Source organism: Lathamus discolor, chromosome 2 (genome assembly GCF_037157495.1).
Source record: "Lathamus discolor isolate bLatDis1 chromosome 2, bLatDis1.hap1, whole genome shotgun sequence".
Lineage (NCBI taxonomy): Eukaryota > Metazoa > Chordata > Aves > Psittaciformes > Psittacidae > Lathamus > Lathamus discolor.
This window is the reverse complement of record NC_088885.1, coordinates 77,341,041-77,360,481: the sequence shown is the minus strand read 5'-3', so window position 1 is coordinate 77,360,481 and position 19,441 is coordinate 77,341,041.

Genomic DNA, 19,441 nt, shown 5'->3' with positions numbered 1-19,441 from the left:
TTCTAGGAAGCTGATAGTTTGGACTTTCCTCAGATATTTTCTGTTTTCGTTAGGAAGGTTCCTTCTAAATCACTCCTCACATATCCATGGTTTTAAGAGTCTACAGAGATGTTATTAAGTCTTCTGTATAGTAGTCTGTGGGGTTTTGTTACCTCTCATTCAAAGTTTGTTTATTGCTGGGGTGGAAGAGTCAAAAGTCTTGACTGCGAATGAATAGGCTTCCTCAGCAGCCTGCATACACAATAGGTAGAAATCACACTGGAATTCCAGCTATTTTATTCACAAGAATGAAATAAACTCTCTACTGTCCATACCACTGGAACTCAATCATAATGTACTGAGAGTAATAACCCCTTGCAACTACCTCTGGCTGGTAGTTAGTTATCTTTGTGCCAAAGCTTTTAAAAAACTGGTATATCCCAGGTTTCATTAGGAAGAAAATAATATTTACTATTAATGAATTATACTAGAAAATCTTTACTTTTCTGGAAAGAACCCATGACTATGTATCTACTTTGTCTGAAGGGCAGTTAGCCTGATTTTTAATAATGCAGTAAAGATGTGTTAGTTTGCAGGCTGCTGCAGAATGTTTTGTCTAAAAAAATGACCTTTGATGTTAAAACTTTAAAATACTTAAAAATACTTTCAAAGATACTTGATTATAGTTGTTTTGATGAAATATTTATTGCAAATCATTAAAACTAGAAATTATGGAATTGCAATAATTTCACCAAAAATAATTTATGTATTTAGTCACCTTTTTTTGTCTTGTTATAAACTTGAAAATTATGTGATAATTTGTCAGACATCAATAAAATAGATACTATTACTGCACACAGTGAGTGAAACAACTTTACTTGTGTGTATCAGTTCTAGCTTCTCCATCCTACAACCAAAGATTTACCTTGTGAATCATAACATCTACACATAGTGTCTTAGAATATATTGCTACCTGTCACTCCAGCCTGCAGTTGTTTCACCTTAGACATTGATCTACAGCTTTAGTGGGTTGGATAGGAATGAGAAAAGTTATATTACTTCACTAAAGCCTTTTTGTCTTTACCCATGTAACTAAACTTATTGTTCATACTGCTCCTTCTAATTGTATCTTGCTTTTTTACAACACACTTTCTACAGTACAAGCAAATAAAACTGTCCACACACATTCACTCATATTGCTGCTGCAAAGATATTTTTCTTGAGCTGTTACTTTGGGCCATGTCAAAACTTCCTCTGGAACCATTCACTGATTTCTCTTCTATAGCCAGTAAAGATTCAGCTCTATTCTTCCTAGCTTAGTGTTATTTTTTTTTGCCCATCTCTCAGTCCCCTTTCATTCATAGGGAGGAATAATTTTTCCAGTATGCCTACCTTTTCATCCAAGCAAATTTCTGCTTTTTTACTGTGCATGTCACCTTCGACTTTTGAATAGGCCTCCCATCTACAGATTTTCAATTATTCTCTTTCAAATTCTTCCCCAAAACTTTTCCATTATCATACCAAATGTGTAAAGTTTCAGGCTTTCCTATGTGTTGCAATGAACATGCATTATGGTGAAGAACTGTTCTGTATTGTAACTTTATATTTTCCTGTATATCAATATTTATGCTGTCTTCTTTTAGACTAGTCTTTCAACTTTTAACTTTTTACATGCACTGATTAGCACAATACCATAACTGTAGTTCACAGGCATTATGTTAATAAGATTAATAATGATAAGCAATGATTTGTTTCTTATTTCTCTGGGCACCAGTGCTGAAGAAAACATTGATTAGATCACAGGCTTGGGGAGGAGCGCGCTACAGTGAAAGACACTGGGGTCCAGGTTACATTCTTGATCCTGGTGGGGAAGGCTCAAGTAGGAAGCTAGGAAGGGATGCGTTCTGTCTGGTACTGCAGGCTGTGCTTTGGGCTTTACGACAACATGATTCTCCTCAGGAAAGAACTCCTGGATAGTGTTGGGATCCTTCTCACAAAGTTGTGTGACAACATCTTCAGAAAAAAGCTTGCTTACCAGCTGTGGAAAATTTTGAACTAGGTACCTCAGGGGATGGAGTCTAAGCATAGAGGCAAGTCTGAGAAAAGGATATCCAGATATTCTCACATTTTCCTCTCAGAAAGTTGTGAATGGAGCACCATCTCAAATATCAGTGCACAAATTATACAGAATGGGAAGTAATGAGAAAATAGGTGCTGGTGCACTGCTGTACAGCTGTGGTGTCACAAGAATCAGAGAAATGTGGCAGCTCATGTGATCTCAAATGATGCACTAGGTCTGATTAATTTTCTTCATGAGAGCCTGTCTGTAGAAAGCCTCATCAACTCCTTCGTCCTGATCAGGAGGTCTGTAATAGACCCCCACAACTGTATCACCCGTGCCAGTCAGCCCCTTGATTCGTACCCACAGACATTCCACTTGCTCCTCATCCGACCCCGGGCAGCCGCATACCAGAACACAGAGGGAAGCCTGGTTAAAAGCAGCATCTATTCGCACCTTTCAGAGGGGCCTGACATAGTCTGGAGATCCACTAGAAACCAGACGGTTACATTGGGATCCCAACCAAGAACTTTCTGTTGCTGCCGCTGAGGTTATCAAGGTAAACTGGTTATCAAGCCACGACTACACAGGGATCTCAATAGGCGGCAGCAGCAAAGCGTTAGTGCCGCTCTGAAAGGACAGGCTCACGGCTTGCCAGAGGTAAAAGTCCTTCTAGGTACAAGTCACCTATAGCTGGAAGACTGCCATATGGCTCCAGTTCTGAGCTGTATGCTAACATCCTCTATTTCACTCCGGGGGAATTCTGCTAGAACTGGAAAACATACAAGGCTGGAGGAGCAGAGGCAGGGCTCAGCCTATCTGGAGGCTGCTGTTGCCACAAGCAACACAAGCTTTGCCCAGCTGAAGGACGCAAGGTGCTAAGCAGAGCTCAGGACTTGCCTTGGGAGCACTAAGGGACAGGCGCAGCAGTGGGACCACCTCCTGGGGACACAATTGCTGCTAAGCTGGGTCAGAACAATGGTCCCTCTCAGCGCAGGAATCAGTGTCCAGCACAGGATGAGGATGGAGGGGATTGCGGCCAGGGCAAGTAAGCAGCAATCTCTCCCAGCAGTTCATGGCTCAAGGATCTTCTGAGCCAGCTGTTTACCAGCCTCTGGTGCATACAGCTGGGTTTTCAACCTGCTTCTAGCACCTGCCATACTCTGCAGAAAGGAGTTTCACGGCTACCTGCACCATTGGTGGATTTGATGGGTCCTGGGGGTTTGGTTTTTGTGTTATTGGAAAAGAGCAAACAGTTGTTCCCTGTTCATCTTCTCCACAAACCGTGCCACAAACCGATTTTACACACTTCTTTCCACACGGTCTCTTTTCCAGGCTTAGAGGCCTACATTCTAGCAGTTACAAACCATTCCATAACTCATGATGTATTTGTCCTCCCTGAACAAGTCCTTATTCAAGATGGGGGGCACCTGAAACGCAGTATTGAAGTGCAGGTACAGGGGGTTGTAATAATTGTCTCCGTTTTGCTGTTGACTAGCTCATTTCCCTATAGCACCTTGCTTTTATTTAGCTTTTCTGAAAGACCCCAGAAAACTTCCCTTGGGTTCTGTATGTCAGAGGCCTCACCACACAAGCCTGGAGTGAGACGGTTGCATTCAGAGGCTCCTCCCTGCCCTGATTCACTGGGAAGCATGGGGAAAAAGTTCTTTTCCACTATAAGGGAGTGGAACACCTCCCTTATGAGGAGAGGCTGAGGGAGCTGGGTCTCTTCAGCTTGGAGGAGACTGAGGGGTGACCTCATCAGTGTTTACAAATATGTAAAGGGTGGGTGTCAGGATGATGGAGCTAGGCTTTTTTCAGTGATATCCAGTGACAGGACAAGGGGCAATGGGTGTAAACTGGAGCATAGGAAGTTCCACGTTAACATCAGGAAGAACTTCTTTACTGTAAGAGTGACAGAGCACTGGAACAGGTTGCCCAGGGGGGTTGTGGAGTCTCCTACACTGGAGATATTCAAGGCCCGCCTGGACAAGTTCCTGTGTGATGTACTGTAGGTTACCCTGCTCTTGCAGGGGGGTTGGACTAGATGATCTTTTGAGGTCCCTTCCAACCCTTGGGATTCTGTGATTCTGTGATTCTGTGGTGCTATGCTTAGGATTTGTGACAGTATATTTTCTTCATAAGAGCCTGTCTGGTGTTATGTTTAGGGTTTGTGACAGTAAAGCAGTATTGATAACATGCTAATGTTTTAGCTGTTGAGGAACAGCATTTGCACAGCCCCAAGGACTTTTCTTCTTTCTACACTGCCCTACCAGTGGGTAGGCTGGGGGTGCACAAGAATTAGGAAGGGGACACAGCCAGGACAAGTGACCTGAAGTGACCGAAAGGATATTACATATGATGTCATGCTCAGCAACAAACATTCAGGAAATGGAGAAGGAAGGTGGGACACTTACAGTTATGTTGTTGGTCTTCCTAACCAGGAAGTGACTACGCATTTGCCTGCCAGTGGGAAGCAGTGAATGAATTCCTTGTTTTGCGTTGCATGCAGCTTGTGAAACCAGTGCTTTCACTGAACAAGCACCAGTTCATGGTGGTTGTTGCTTGTTTCTTGATGGAAATGTAATGCTTTTAATTTGAGGCCTAAATATCATAAATATCAATTTACCTTTTGACAAACAAGTATCACAAATGGAAAGAGACTGACAAGGGCAGAAGCAGAGGCAGCTGAAGGAGTGACAGTCTTGACAAAACTAAGATGCTTCTCTTCATCTTTATGGTTATAGTGTGGATTTAAGCATGAGTCAAGTGTCATACTCCTTAGTGTATGTTATGAATAAGCCAAGGGTACTTTTGGCACTATTGAATGTTTAAGCAATAAAAAGGGTTTGCAGTAGTCTTTGAATGTCATTAACACTGCATTATGATGAGCTGTTAAAAGCATACATGGCACTAAGAATCCACCAAATGGTGTCAATCATAAGTATTTGAAGACTCACCATACACTTTCTTGAAGTGTGCCAGTAAAAATGTTCAGCTATACTTTTCCCCACATGTGAAAACTGTCACAAGCAGCACTTAACATTAGTGTAATTTAGTGTAACCTTTTATTTAAATATCAGCATTAACAGCTGAAACAAAAATAATCCACCAACAGCCCGCAGCTCTCTGTAAAAGTAACATACAAATTAATAACAAATAATAACAAAAATGTATCATTTCATGCAAAATGCAAAGTGAAAGAAAAACACTTTCATCTCCCCTTCTATTACTGACCACTCAAGCCAGCTAGATAATTATATACCTTCCAAATTAACCCAAAGACAAATATATTTTGGCCAAAGTGTAAGTCTGTTCTCTAAGCTAAACAGCAAATGAAAAAGCTATCATAAGACTAAGTTATCCTGTATTTCCTGAATTACTCATTGCAGTACTTTATTCCTCAAATATAAAGGCCCCCTCCTTCTAAAATTTATTTGTATGCCTAATTTAATCCAATAAAAATTCTTATGTCCCTAAATGAATGCATACATAAATTATTAGTTCACCATTGGTACTGCATGTGGAAATTGTCATTCAGGAATTTATTTTTTTTTTAGCATAGTGTAGTCAAGCTTACAAATGGAAGGAGAGAGCCTGCATTTTCTCACTCCTTTTGAGATTACTGTTGTTCACTTCGCAAATGCAGCTGAGAAGAAGGAAACTTTTAAGCATCTCTAAAAAGCCCCAATGATCTTATAAAGTGCTCTTCAAACTGAATGATTTTGAAATGTTTTACATACTCTACAGGTTCAGATAATGACCCTTGCTAAACACTTCATGGGAAAATTAAGGGCTTATCTGTATTTCCTTGAACAAAGGGAGGAAGCTTCTGTTGGGTTTTAAAACCATTTTTCTGATTAGAAGAGGGAGAAAGCAAGTTTCTGTGTATTTATTCCACAAAGCATGGACAATGTGGGGGCCATATTGTTTCTGATTCCTAATTTTCCTTTGATCTCAAGGACATCACTACTGCACTGTCCACTATTCACACCAACATGCAGGCTAATAGTCTAGTTCATTATAATATATTTGACACATTTATTTCTCATCCTGAATATTGCTACCAACATTTCTTTGCATATAAAGGATTTAGAACATAGATAGAATCATAGAATCATGGAATAGTTATGGTTGGAAAGGACCTTAAGATCATCTAGTTCCAATCCCCCTGCCATGGGCAGGGACACCTTACACTAAACCATGTCACCCAAGGCTTTGTCCAGCCTGGCCTTGAACACTACTAAGGATGGAGCATCTATGGAGATTTATGGTACTGTATAATATTATTTTATACAGGACCTATACAATATTGAAACTATAGAAAATTCTCCTATAGCTTCATTGGATGATCTACATAAGCAGCATTTACAATAAGGTAAATAACCAAGGAGTTTTTCCACAAAATATTATGTAAAAAAGTGCTGAAAAGGTCAAAGGTGGCTAAGGCCCAGTTTAATGTCTACCTCAATGAAAAACTTAAATTTAAACTCAATAGAATATGAAAATTTAAAATAGGCATACTTGCAAAGCTTATTCTGATTGAGAAAATGTATCTTTAGCACAGTGCACAGATTATTTCTGTAAATAGATGAAAATGGAATTAACTTTCTAATTTCAACCATTATGGAAGATGAAGATTTTAGAAATATGCTATGTAATCTTGATTTATTTGGGAGAAAAGGAAAACTCCAGTACTTTCCCCTATTTAAACAATTATTAATGTACATGCTATTGATTATTAATATTACTAATAATACTAATTGGCTGCCAATATTAATATTCTAGAATTATTAGTCATAGAGTTATATGAACTTTATGTTTAAAGTAAAAAATGTTTTAAAAGTGAGAAAAAAACTAATGACATCTTCCTAAAACAGCATCTTTTGAATACATGGTGACTATTCTATGAATTACAGTATTAATACATTAAGCTATTATCCAGCATATTTGACTGTGCTATGGACAGTGGTTGAGCTATGCTGGTTAGTTTTTAATAAGAATGCTCTGTAACACAGGTGGTTGACATCATGCTCAGCCCTGTTTGTAGTCATTGCATACCAGTTGGGGTGGTTTCCACTTGAAGCTTGTTTTTATTATTTGACTCCTGTGAAAAGAAAGCTTTATGGATAAGATGAAAATGGTGAGTAAAGCATATTTTTAAACAGTTAAGTGTTCTTAATTACAAAAAAGACTTATAAAGCATGCTGAAAGATGCCCATTGAGATTTTGAGCATTGTACTTATTTGACTGTAGAAAACCATGTGTATGTATTAAACCCCATAGAATTTAAAAGACATTGAGGATGCACAGTTAAACATTTCATAATGCCTCCTTACAGAGCTAAAAGAGTTAGAAATCCTCTACTTCATAAATTGTACAGTCAAAAGAGCCCTTCAAATGGTTAGTAGAGTTTAGACCAGGTAGGGTGCAACATCCATTAGCACATTCTGAAAACCCAGTAAAGTAGCTAGAGGATGGAAAATACTTAGGGTGAAACTTAGGAGCTAAGAAAACACAAGTTACAGCAACATATAGGAGAAAATAAGCAGTTATTCTCTTAAAATTTGAGACCAGAAACTTGGTGAAGTCAAATCACTGAGACTGATTTGATAAGATTGCTCCCTGACCTTTCGTGTTGGTTCAGGAAATCACCCGAGCTGCCAAGCCAGCAGAAGCAGACGCAGCAGATACCATGGCAGGAATACACCTATCAGGAGCAGGAAGCAACAGGATTGAGAGGCTCAGCCTGGAAATGCAGGCTGTGTTCTGAGTTATGGAAACCTAGATTGAGGGTTAGATAATTGATGTTAAAAAATTTTATGGTGCAATGTTGATAACATCAGTTTTGAAAATTATATGTGTCTAGGTTATATTTGTGGTCTGAAATGGGATCAGGTGTCTGAAGAGCCATTTAAGGCCCCGGATTACACTGATACTGTAGAGATTCATTGGATTGTTAGGGTAATTAGTCTAAGCATCACAGGTACAAATGCATTTTATCTAGTGCTTTCTGCTTTGATCCTGTTAGTTTGTACTTAAAATATGATTTTGGATTTAACCCCCCCCCCAAAAAAACAATCTATTCCTGTTTAAAAAATGCATTAAAAAGCTATGTCTTCAGATAAATTCTATTAATTTCTTAACTTCGCTGTTATTTTCTTTAAAAAGTCCAAGCTAAACAAATAATAGAGGGTAGATATAAAGTAACTGCTATGAGCAGCAAACAGTTACAGCTGTAAAACTACTGGTAGACATAAATGCAGAGATAATATTTAATTTGTTTTTAATGCATTGCGTAGGCTGTGTTTGAGTGGTCTTTTTATGACCTCAATTTTTTTATTCATTTAATTGTTTTTCCCTGTGATTATACATACTTTCACACCCCTAAACTCTAGTTTCATACAGCTACTTCATGGTTTTATTAATTTAGACCACTTCTGACTACTAAACCCTCTTTCTGTATGTATTTTCCATCAATTTATGTTTTTTTTACTGCTGAATACAGTATCTAATAACATGACTGGAACACACATTTAAAGCTATGTGATATTCAGGAATGAATAATGAAAGCTGGGATGGAGGCATAGCATTGTTGGTTAATGAAGTGATAAATTGTAAACAAAATCAGAGAGCATGAAGCAAAGAGAAACTTATTTTTATCAAAGTTACTTTGGGGAAAGGTGATAAAACCAGTTTTATTTTGGTAGTTTTATGAGAGTTCTTCACAAGCTTCAAGGGTTGAAGATAAATATAGATGCCTGTATTTTACTGGAGAGATTAACTGTACTAGAAATTGCAACATTATTGGTAATTATTTACCCACTATATACTGGTGACAAAAAAGTGCTGGAAATACTGGTGTCTGGATATTCTTGGTCATTGTAACTAATGAACTTCTTTGTGATAACTGTAATAAAACAATGAGTGGTTGTAACATTTGAAACACGGGAAAATTACAAAACAGCTCTACAAACAGATCACATACAATAATAAGAAAAAATGGGTTATAACTCAAATTCTTGATTTAAAAAAGCTGTATTTTCGTGACGTAAGAAAGATAACTACTTATGGTATGCCTACAAATACTCTGTCTTACAGATTTTTTACCCTGATTACATTATGCATATATATAGTTATTGTGAAATAAGCTTGACTAATATACTAACAAACAACTGTAAAATATGGCCAAATTTCTCTGAGTCAGGTCTGCTAAAACTCAGAGGAATTTGTATTTCAGGGAATGGGAGAAACATCTGACACAACTGATAAGTGAGACAACTAGGGAAGGTGCTCCACTGGACCTGTTGTACGTGAGCAGAGAAGGACTTGTGGGTGATGTGGTGGTTGGAGGCTGTATTGGGCATAGCAATCATGAAATGATAGGTTTTGGTTCTCAGAGAAATAAAGATGGCTCAGCAAAACCGCCACCTTGGACTTCCAGAGGGCAGACTTTGGCCTGTTGACAGACTCCTTTGGGAGGTTGTCCTGAAGGGCAAAGGAGTCCAGGAAGGCTGGACATTCCTCAAGAAGGCAATCCTGAAGGTGAAGGAGCAGAATGTCCCCATGTGCTGAAAGATGAACTGATGGGGAAGAAGGGTTTTGGTTGGAGAGTTTATGACCTTTGGAAGAAGGGGCAGACAACACAGGAGGACTTCAGGGATGTCGTGAGTTTATGCAGAGAGAAAATTAGAGGGGCCAAAGCCCAACCAAAACTTAATTTTGCTACTGCTGCAAGACAATACATTCACAACAGAAGGAGGATTTAAGGAGAATATCCACCCTTTTTGGATGCAGGAGGGAAACAGAGTTACAAAAGACGAAGAAAATTTTGACCAGTTATTCTCCAGGGTACCCAGTCCTCCTGAGCTGGAAGACATAGATAGAGGAAATGGTCAGCAACCTGCTACACCACTTGGAGCAAGATGGGATCAAAGGGCACTGAGGGAACTGGCTGAAGTGCTCACCAAAGTGCTTTTAATAATTTATCAGAAGTGCTAGCAAACTGTTGGAAGTCCCACTTGACTGGAGGTTAGAATACATCATGCCCATCTACAAGAGAGGCAGGGAGGAGGATCCAGGAAATCCTGATCCCATGCCTTTCAGCCTGACCTCAGTGCCATTAAACATACAGAACAGATCATCCTAACTGCCATCACATGGCATGTGCAGGGCAACCAGGTTATCAGACCCAGTCAGCACAGGTTTATGAAAAGTTGGTCCTGCTTAACTAACCTGATCTCCTTCAATTAAAGGATGACCCATTTGTGGATGAGTTAAAGGCTGTGGATGTTGTCTGCCTAGACTTTTGTAAATTGTTTGACACCGTTTTTCACAGCATTCTCCTGGAGAAACTGGCTGCTTATGACTTGGACATGTATCCTCTTTTCTGGGTAAAAAACTGTCTGGATGCTTGGGCTCAAAAAGTGGTGGTGAATGGATCTAAATCCAGGTGGTGTTCCCCAGGGCTCAGTACTGGAGTCAGTTCTGTTCAATATCTTTATCAATAATCTGCATGAGGATCAATTGCACCCTCAGTAAGTTTGCAGATGACATTAAGTTGGGTGAGAATGTTCCTTCAGAAGGACCTAGAAAGCCTGGATAAGGTTCAACAAGGCTAAGTGCTGGGTCCTGCACTTGGGTCACAACAACCCCATGCAATGCTACACTCCTGGGGAAGAATGGTGAGAAAGCTGCCTGGCAGAAAAGGGCTTTGGAGTGTTGGTTGACAGCCACCTGAATATGATATGAGCTGTTAGTGTGCCCAGGTGGCTAAGGCAAATAGCATCCTGGCTTGTATCAGCAATAGTGTGGCCAGCAGGACTAAGGAAGTGATCACCCCCTTGTACTCATCACTGGTGAGGCTGCAACTCAAATACTGTGTTCACTTCTGGGCCTCTCTCTAGAAGAAAGACATTGAGGTGCTGAAGGGAGTCTAAAGAAGGGCAGCAAAGCTCTTGAAGGGTCTCAACAGCAAGTTTTAAGAGGAGCAGTTGAGGGAACTGCAGTTGTTCAGTCTGGAGAAAAGGAGGAACGACCTTACTGCTTTCTACAACTACCTGAGAGGACGTTGTAATGAGGTGTGTGTCGGTCTCTTCTTCTAAGTAATAAGTGATAGGACAAAAGGAAATGAACTTGGGTTGTGCCAGGAGAGGTTTAGGTTAGATATTTGAAAAAAATTCTTCACTAAAAAAGTTGTCAAGTGCCGCAGAATGGACTCAGTCAGAGATCAATATGATCAAACCAAAAGCCATTTATTGCAAAACATTACCTCCGTATATACTATTGCTTACATACACTCACAGTGATTTGGCATATTATGATTGGATGCATGTCTTGAATACCCTTAGCAACTAACATATAATTGGTTAAGCACAGGTGTGAGAACTTGACCTCAAAAGCTTGCCAACAGTCCACAGTTCTCATAACTCAGTGAATTCCAGCTTCTTCTTATCTTGCTTGCTTAAGCTCCCTTGGGCCTCTCATGGCCTTGCTGTATCTTTCGGGATTATTCAGAGTTCATGTACCAAGTATCCATTCTCCTGTGAGAACACTGTCTCCACAGTCAGGCATTGGAACAGGCTGCCCAGGGAAGTGATTAAGTCACCATTGCTGGAGGTATTTTAAAACACATGTAGTTGTGGCTTTTAGGAATATGGTTTAATTGTGGACTTGGCTGTGCTACGTTTACAGTCAGACTTGATCTTAAAGGTCTTTTCCAACCTAAATGATTTTATTCTATCCTATCTTATACTATCCTATCTTTTAGGGTCTTTTAGGGAATAGTGATATGTTGTTATTATTTAAATTACTATAGAACAAATAAAGACTTGAAGAAAAAAAGGTGTATGTATTGTATTGTAATACAATAATACTACAATACAGTAATTATACTGGTTGAATGGAAAAGAAAGGAAAGAAAATGACTGTGGCAGCTACAAGTCTTCCAGAATGACCTTGGCTATGCAATTAGAATAAATCTTCAAGGAAATTATTATTACAGGAATTGAGTCAAATGAAAAAGCCTTGACGTGTGTGTGATACGCATTAGCAAAATAGTATTAGATTGACTTTACATCTTTCTTAGAGAAGATTTCACAGTCATCTTAGATGTTAGAGCTTCCATAAAGTATTTGCCATGATGATGAATAAGAAGTTATTTTTAAACAAGAAGAGTGATAGGAGAAGCTTATAAAGTAGGCAGACAAAAAAGGAAGATTGAAACAGGTGCCAGTGAATATAAGAGTCAACTCAGAATGATGTTAATGGAGAAATCTTCAAAAGGTAAGTAATAGAAAAGAGGTGAAATTCAACTTTACAAATGCAACATCATGTACTTAACTAGGGAAAAATGTTTCTATTAAAATATAACTATCCTCAATTAATGTAAGAAAGCAGGAAGTACATATATTGATTGTTATGCAAAAATGCTGTAAAAAAGTAAGATATGATTCAAGAAAATCTAAGTCTAGTTGTGCCTTCAGAACAAGGAGAAATAATTCTACTTTAGGATCATAGGACAGAATCATAGGATCATAGGATGGCTGAATCATAGGATCATTCAGGTTGGGAAAGACCTTTAAGATCATAGAGTCCAACCATTACCCCAGAACTGGCAAGTCCACCATTAAACCATGTCCCTAAGTGCCACTTCCCCGGGCAGCCTGTTCCAATGCTTGACAACCCTTCTGAGGAAGGAATTTTTCCTAATACTGAATCTAAAACTCCCCTGGTGCAGTTTGAGGCCATTTCCTTTTGTTTTTACCTGGGAGAAAAGACCAACCCCACCTCACTACAGCCTCCTTTCAGGTAGTTGCAGAGAGTGATAAGGTGCCCCTCCAAACTAAACCTTCAACCATTCCTCATCAGACCTGTTCTCCAGTCCCTTCACCAGCTTCGCTGCCGTTTAGAAGTCACTACGCTGATTTAATCTAACACATGTGTGATTTTTGTTACATGCATATTTCTACAGGTTACATTTAAAAAATTAGTGTAGGACATACTGATCTGCATAGGCTAATCTTAGTACTCCTGCAAACAGAATACACAACCCAGCAGGCTTTAGTCTAACACGATAAGCACAGAATGATTCTGACTGTTCTTCATTAAACTAGCTCATTTTCCTACTTCATGCTTATCACTTCACCTTATTTACCACTATACAATGTTAGGCAAGAGATCAAATGGTAAAAACAGGGCTGTGAATTAAATAAGGATGAGAAATAAAAGGCAATTTATAACAAAAAGCTGTGTGATGGTTTTGAGTAAAACATCAATAGCAGGATCAAGAGGCCTAAATATTTTTTAAATGGTGCTTGATAAGTTTATGAAAGGGATTACATGACATGGTTGTATGTAATGGCAGGTGCTGCATCCAGCCGGTTCATCATAGGAACAAAGAAACAGGATTAGGAAAAAATTATTGCAATAATCTTATCTGCAATTCTCAGATATGTGTCCTATGGTTAGGAGGTGTGGAGCAATGAAGCAATTTGCTCAGTCTAGTGGCAAGAAAAATCAGCTGTAGTCAGCTTCATTCCCTTTGTTATTATCCTTAGCTCTGCTGATTTAATTTGATGATTTGTTTTGATTTTGTCTGCCTTTAATGACAAGGTTGACAAAACAGTTATTTGGAGAGTATTTAAGAAAAATATCAATAGATTTACAGAGAACTGAGGGGTCAATATAACTGGAACAGTAATAGTAAGGTGCTGATGATGATTATCTGCAGGTGAAAAAAAAGGAAGTGTGTGAGAAATTAAAATCTAAGAAACAGTAACTCTTCACAGATCTCATGTACCCTTAGACTCCAAACTGAATTTTCTACGGCTTGAAGGAGGAATAATCTCTGTTGTCCCATGCTGTCAAAATTTTGAGCACTGCTACTGTTGATGTTGAACCTGTTGCTCTAGTATTTAAAAGATGATTCTGGGCTGCAATACCGATCAGCAGTATTCTTTAGAAATGTCAATAGCTAGCATATTAGCACTTCAAATCTATATCCCTTATAAATGGGGAGCACTTGACATTCATTCTGTACCACACAGCAATACTTAGATGGTGCTACTATAGAAGAGAGGGAAGAGAGAACAAGTATAAACTTTGAACTTAGAAAGTGCAGAAGGATTTCTGGAGTTGACAGTTTCTAAATCTAACAGGCAAATAGTGTCAGAACAGAGTTTTGGACCCACTGAAATCTGAAGGAGCTTTACTACTGAATTCAAAGGAATACAGATTTCATAATTAACATGGTAACAAGAAAGTACTAGTTCTAGAGTATGTACTTCAGGAATATGAATTTTCCAGCAGCCTTGGTATTTAAAGTAGGAATAAGTCACAAAATATAAGGATAACTTTTTTGTTAACTACTTGGACTGTAATTTTTCCTGATTAAAGAGTTGTTATTGTGTTAGCACTCTGAAACAACAGATTCTATCTTTTATTAGATGCTTTAGTGTTATCATATACTGTAAACTCTTGGCTCAGAACGTTAATGATACTAGTAATTAAATTGTTCCCTATAGTTAGTATCATATTAATATTAGTCAAAGCAATGTAGGTCCAAACTGCTATAATACTGCTTAAAATATAATGAAGCACAGCTTCTTTACTCAAACAGGTGACGTTGCTTAAAACAACAAAACATTCCCCTGCCTCTGTCCCTCACACTAATTGCTTTTTGACAAGTGAATATCTAACATCCATTCCACACCCTATAACTATATCAAAGCCAGTCAATAAGGCAACATTCTTAAAGAAAAACACATCAAAATACAAGTAAACTGAAAAAAAATACAAAAAACCCCAAACAAAATCCCAAAGTGTAAGAAAACCAACTCACAGTTCTCATAACAAAAAATATCTGCAGTAGTCAGACTGTGCAAGACATTTACAAATGCAAAACACCTGCTACTACTATCACCAATGGATAAATTAGTATTTGTCCACAGTACAGTCAAAGGTTTAATCTATATGGAAATAACTAAACCACATTTATGCTAGCTAGATTATATACTGGCTGATTGGTTTTCCCATGTCAGTACCCTCATAGATCTGGAAGCAGTTTTGTCAGGTTTGGTAGATCTAGTCCATCAAGCAGCATCTCAAGTAAGTTATACTTTTAAATAGTTCTATGTTGCTCTCAAGAGTTGTGCTCCTGTGCTTACCTCATGAAGTGACCATGCCTTCTGTCATTCAGGCTCATCTTCCTATAAAGTGGGAGACATTGTCTAATGACTTCCTGTTCCCATCCCAAACCCCAGTCTCTCTGTCTCTGTGCAGTGTGGCTGCATCCACTTGATATCACTGTAGCTACATGATGCTTAGTCACTTGCTCCAATGGCTTTGTGGTCCATCCTGAGCTGAGATACAAATATATTTTTATTGGTATCCAAGCATTTTCACAATGTCTGCATAAACTGGAGGCCAGACTGCAGCAAGTTAAAACAAATCATGAGGTTATCTCAGAGCAGTGGTTGTACAGGACCATTTAAGACCAATGGTCTTAAAACAGTCTCAGCACTTAAATTAGCCTTTCATGTCAACTTTTATCTTACTCTTATTTCTTCAGTAGCTTTTACAATCAGTTTTGATTTGTCTATCTTACATATTTTCACCTATTTGACACCCTTCCCAGGGTATTTGAATTAACTGCATTTTAATGAACCGTGCTGGAAAATACATTTGCCGCCAGTTCTGCCATTTTTGCTCACATCTATAATCAGCTAATATAATTAAAAAGATTAGCCCAAGGATGAAGCACTGCATAATGTAATGGTTACTCTGATGGTCCCTAAGGAACGGAGCTGAAACTAACAGTGATTCCACAAATGGCCAGCACTAGAGTTCAGGGAACCTGCCTCTCCCTTTGATTCAAACAAATAGACTTGGCTTGTAGGAAAAGCTGAAATGGGCAGATTCATCACTGGTTTCATCAGTGCACTGATGAAAATAAAGAGCTTACTGTTGACTTTTTGTTAAAGAATTTGGATAAAGGCATTGTAGTTAAAACATCGTAATAGATTTGCTAGACCACCCTCACGACTTTGATTACAGCTCTTGTTCAAAGGTGTTACCCTTTAATACAGAAGAACAAAGCATTAATGTTCAGTGTCCCTAAATATATTTTTAATTTTCTCTAAATTATATTCATCAGTTGTGGATACAACTCATACAGAATATGAAATGCAGATTGACAGAAAGGCATAAGGAGCAGCAAATACAGAGAGAGACACTCTAACAAAACCCCCAAAATGTTAGTGGAATGGAACTCAGTAGGTCATGAAAGTAGATCAAGAATAATTAGCTATGAAATTCTGCAAGGAATATAGCAGACTCATGAGGGAAGAACTTTATGTCAGTGAGATGAAATTCTGAGGATTAATTCCTGTGACAGTAGAAGTATGCATCAATTTTCTCACATGAACATGAGCTACTTACTGTTGATCATTTCAGATCACATGTTCTGCTAAATGTTGCTAGTACTTTGAAGAAGAGAGGGCTGTTAATTCAGAAAATGAGCATCCTTTTAATATGAATGATAAAGCTATTAAGAGATTATATTTTGAAATATTAGTTTAGGGTTAATGACTCAGACAAATGAAATATGCATGTTTAAAATGGCCTAATTTACTAAATTACAAATCGCATATTCATAATTTTGTTTTAATGGTGTGATTTATTCTTTTGAGTTCCACTGAGATAAGTGTACTAGTGGACTTGGGCACAGATTGTAGGTCCTCAGGAATACTGCATCTGCGTGCTGTTTCAAATCACCTGAAATCTTAAGATTTTTTGGAGGGCAGAAGTATCTCAAATTAAGAAAACAGGTTGCCAGAGTACACCAAGTTGTATTCTGGCACTGAGTGCTGTTTCTGGCACTTTCAGCACACTTCAAGGGGAATAGATAACAAGGTCTTCCTAAATCTCCTTTGTAGCACACCATTTTTCATACATTCCAGGTAAAAGAACTGTCTGCCACCAGTCCCAGGAATGGTATCTGACTTGGGTACTTGTTGAACTGCTTAGTGACTATCTAGAAATACAGCCAGCCATCTGATCAAAATAAGATTAAGGTAACTTCTGTTATAGGGCATGGTGGTATGTCTTGGTCTTTAGCTAATAGGGTAAAAAAGTGTTCATGTGATAAGGATTGTGTCTGGTTCATCCTGTAAGTATGGAGGCTTACTGAGGGTCTGCAGACATTACAGGTGTAAATGTATCGTATCTGTATTCTGGGCTGAGATAAGCAGAGTTTGGCTTCTGTTATCAAACACATTCTAAGTTCTGCCAATTAAATACTGTCAAGGACATCACCTCTTTGCATTACCCAGAAAAGTTTATGAATCTTGCAGCAGATGAGATATATTTTCCTGCTTTTAAAACTGAAGTATTTCCATTGTTGAGAATTTTATTTCTTCCAGCATTTCTCTAACTTTATATAAATAGTTGTCCTATATCAACAATATACAAACAACTCACCTCCCAGCAAAATAGCCTTCCTTGCTTTTTTACTATCTCCTGCATACATCAAAGCATCACGTTAGCTATAGTCAACAATAATCAGCATACCTCCTTTGACTTTTCCAGAGCAATATCTGTTTTCATTTTGCCAGTACTGAAAACTCAGGTTTCTCGTTCCCCTTAGAAAGAGCAGGATATACTGAGTACAGATGTCCAGGTATATGTTTGATGTTCCACTAATATTCGTAAAGTAAGGTAAAGTTTCTCTGAGCAAAACAGGTATCTATGGGAGGCACTGCACATTCTGTGTGTGTGTGCATGTGTGTGTGTGTGTGTGTGTACAGTGAGTGTCAGGCAGGAACATGGCCTTCTTCAATTAGAGGTACAGTCTACCTATATGAACTGATATTTCATAGAGACTGTTGCTTAAAGCTGTTGCAATCTGCTAGCTGCGACCTTGCAAAGAGACAGATTTGCCTTGGTCAAAGACATAAATTCAAGGACCTTGAATATTTTACCTCTCTACAAGGATACAGGCATCTTTCAAACCATACTTTAAAGAGATCAGAATTGGGTTTGTGAATTGGTGTCGTTTTACCCAATCTAAAGGTGAATCTGTAAGCTATGCCAAATCAGAGTTAATTGACCTTAGCATTTGTACTGCCTTTCCTGAGAGGCAAGTTCTGCGATCCAGCAACTAATTTGCTACAGAGCTGAAAGGAACTTTACCAGGTAGGTACTTAAGCACTCTATAAGGACAGGGTAATAAACCTTGCTGCTGGAATTAATTGAAGGTGGGCATCTGGATATGCACACATCTCTGAAGGTTTCTGATTTTATCTGTCAAGAATTACCCAGCTCATCTCAGAGCAGAATAACAATTTCCTCTTGGTTGGTGAATAAATATGCTATAAAATGACTAATGGTCTATTTAATTGTCCTATCAAAAAGAGCATGGTTGTGACTAATGTGCAAAATAAACCAACTTCGGAAACCTCATGCCGTACTTACTATCCTTAAAGTAATGAAGCATGATGATGAGATCTGTACTTGATCCTAACTACTCTCTGTCATTCATGTCAAAATTTTCTTCTCAAGAAATTAAGTGTTCTTGCAAGAATGTTCAGTACATGAATTACTTTGATTTTTTCAATACAAATCACAGATTTTGCCCTGAAACATTATTTGTTCAAGTCTCAGGTGCCATCTTTTCCCAGTGTGTCAGCTTTGAGGGTAATATAGTTGCAGAATGACGTATTTAATTACAACATTAGAAACCCTAAGGTAAATAATAACCCTTTGTTTGTGTTTCAGTAGTGCATAAAATTGCAGAGTTCAAATGTTCTTAGTTCCCTTTGCCAGTACATGTATCTGTTAAAATCAGCCTCAGCTAACAAAGAAATGAATAGCACAGCTGCCAGTTCACATGCAGCCTATTGTCTGGAGTCAGCTTAGTGTGCTTAGTACAAGCACATTGCCAGCAGTATATGTGTAAGTGCAGAATCAGGCTACAGGGCAAAAAAAACTGAAAGTTAATCCTGTCTGCTGTCTGTCTGGCATCCTGAGAGTGTGTGAATTAACAAGCAGTTTTCAGGGACTATGTTGCTGAAATTAACACTTTTATTAGCAGCCTTAATAGTAAGACTAAGTTTTTTTAGGTCCTAATTGAATGCAACCTTAAAAGTTATGCTTAAATTACATCCAAGACAATTTATAATTAAGATGCTAGCATTTGGTTTGCTACTAACTGCTTTTATTTGTACCTGCTGAATTCGTGAACAGGACTTGCAATACAGGGAAGACACATGATGGTGAAATCCATGCTCTGCGTGCTCTGTAAGCAAAAGTTCATGTGCAGGGTTTTACAGCTCTTAGGGAGCCTGAATGAAAATGAAACATTTGAAAGGGAAAGAACAAAAAAAAAAAAAAATCAGTAGCAAG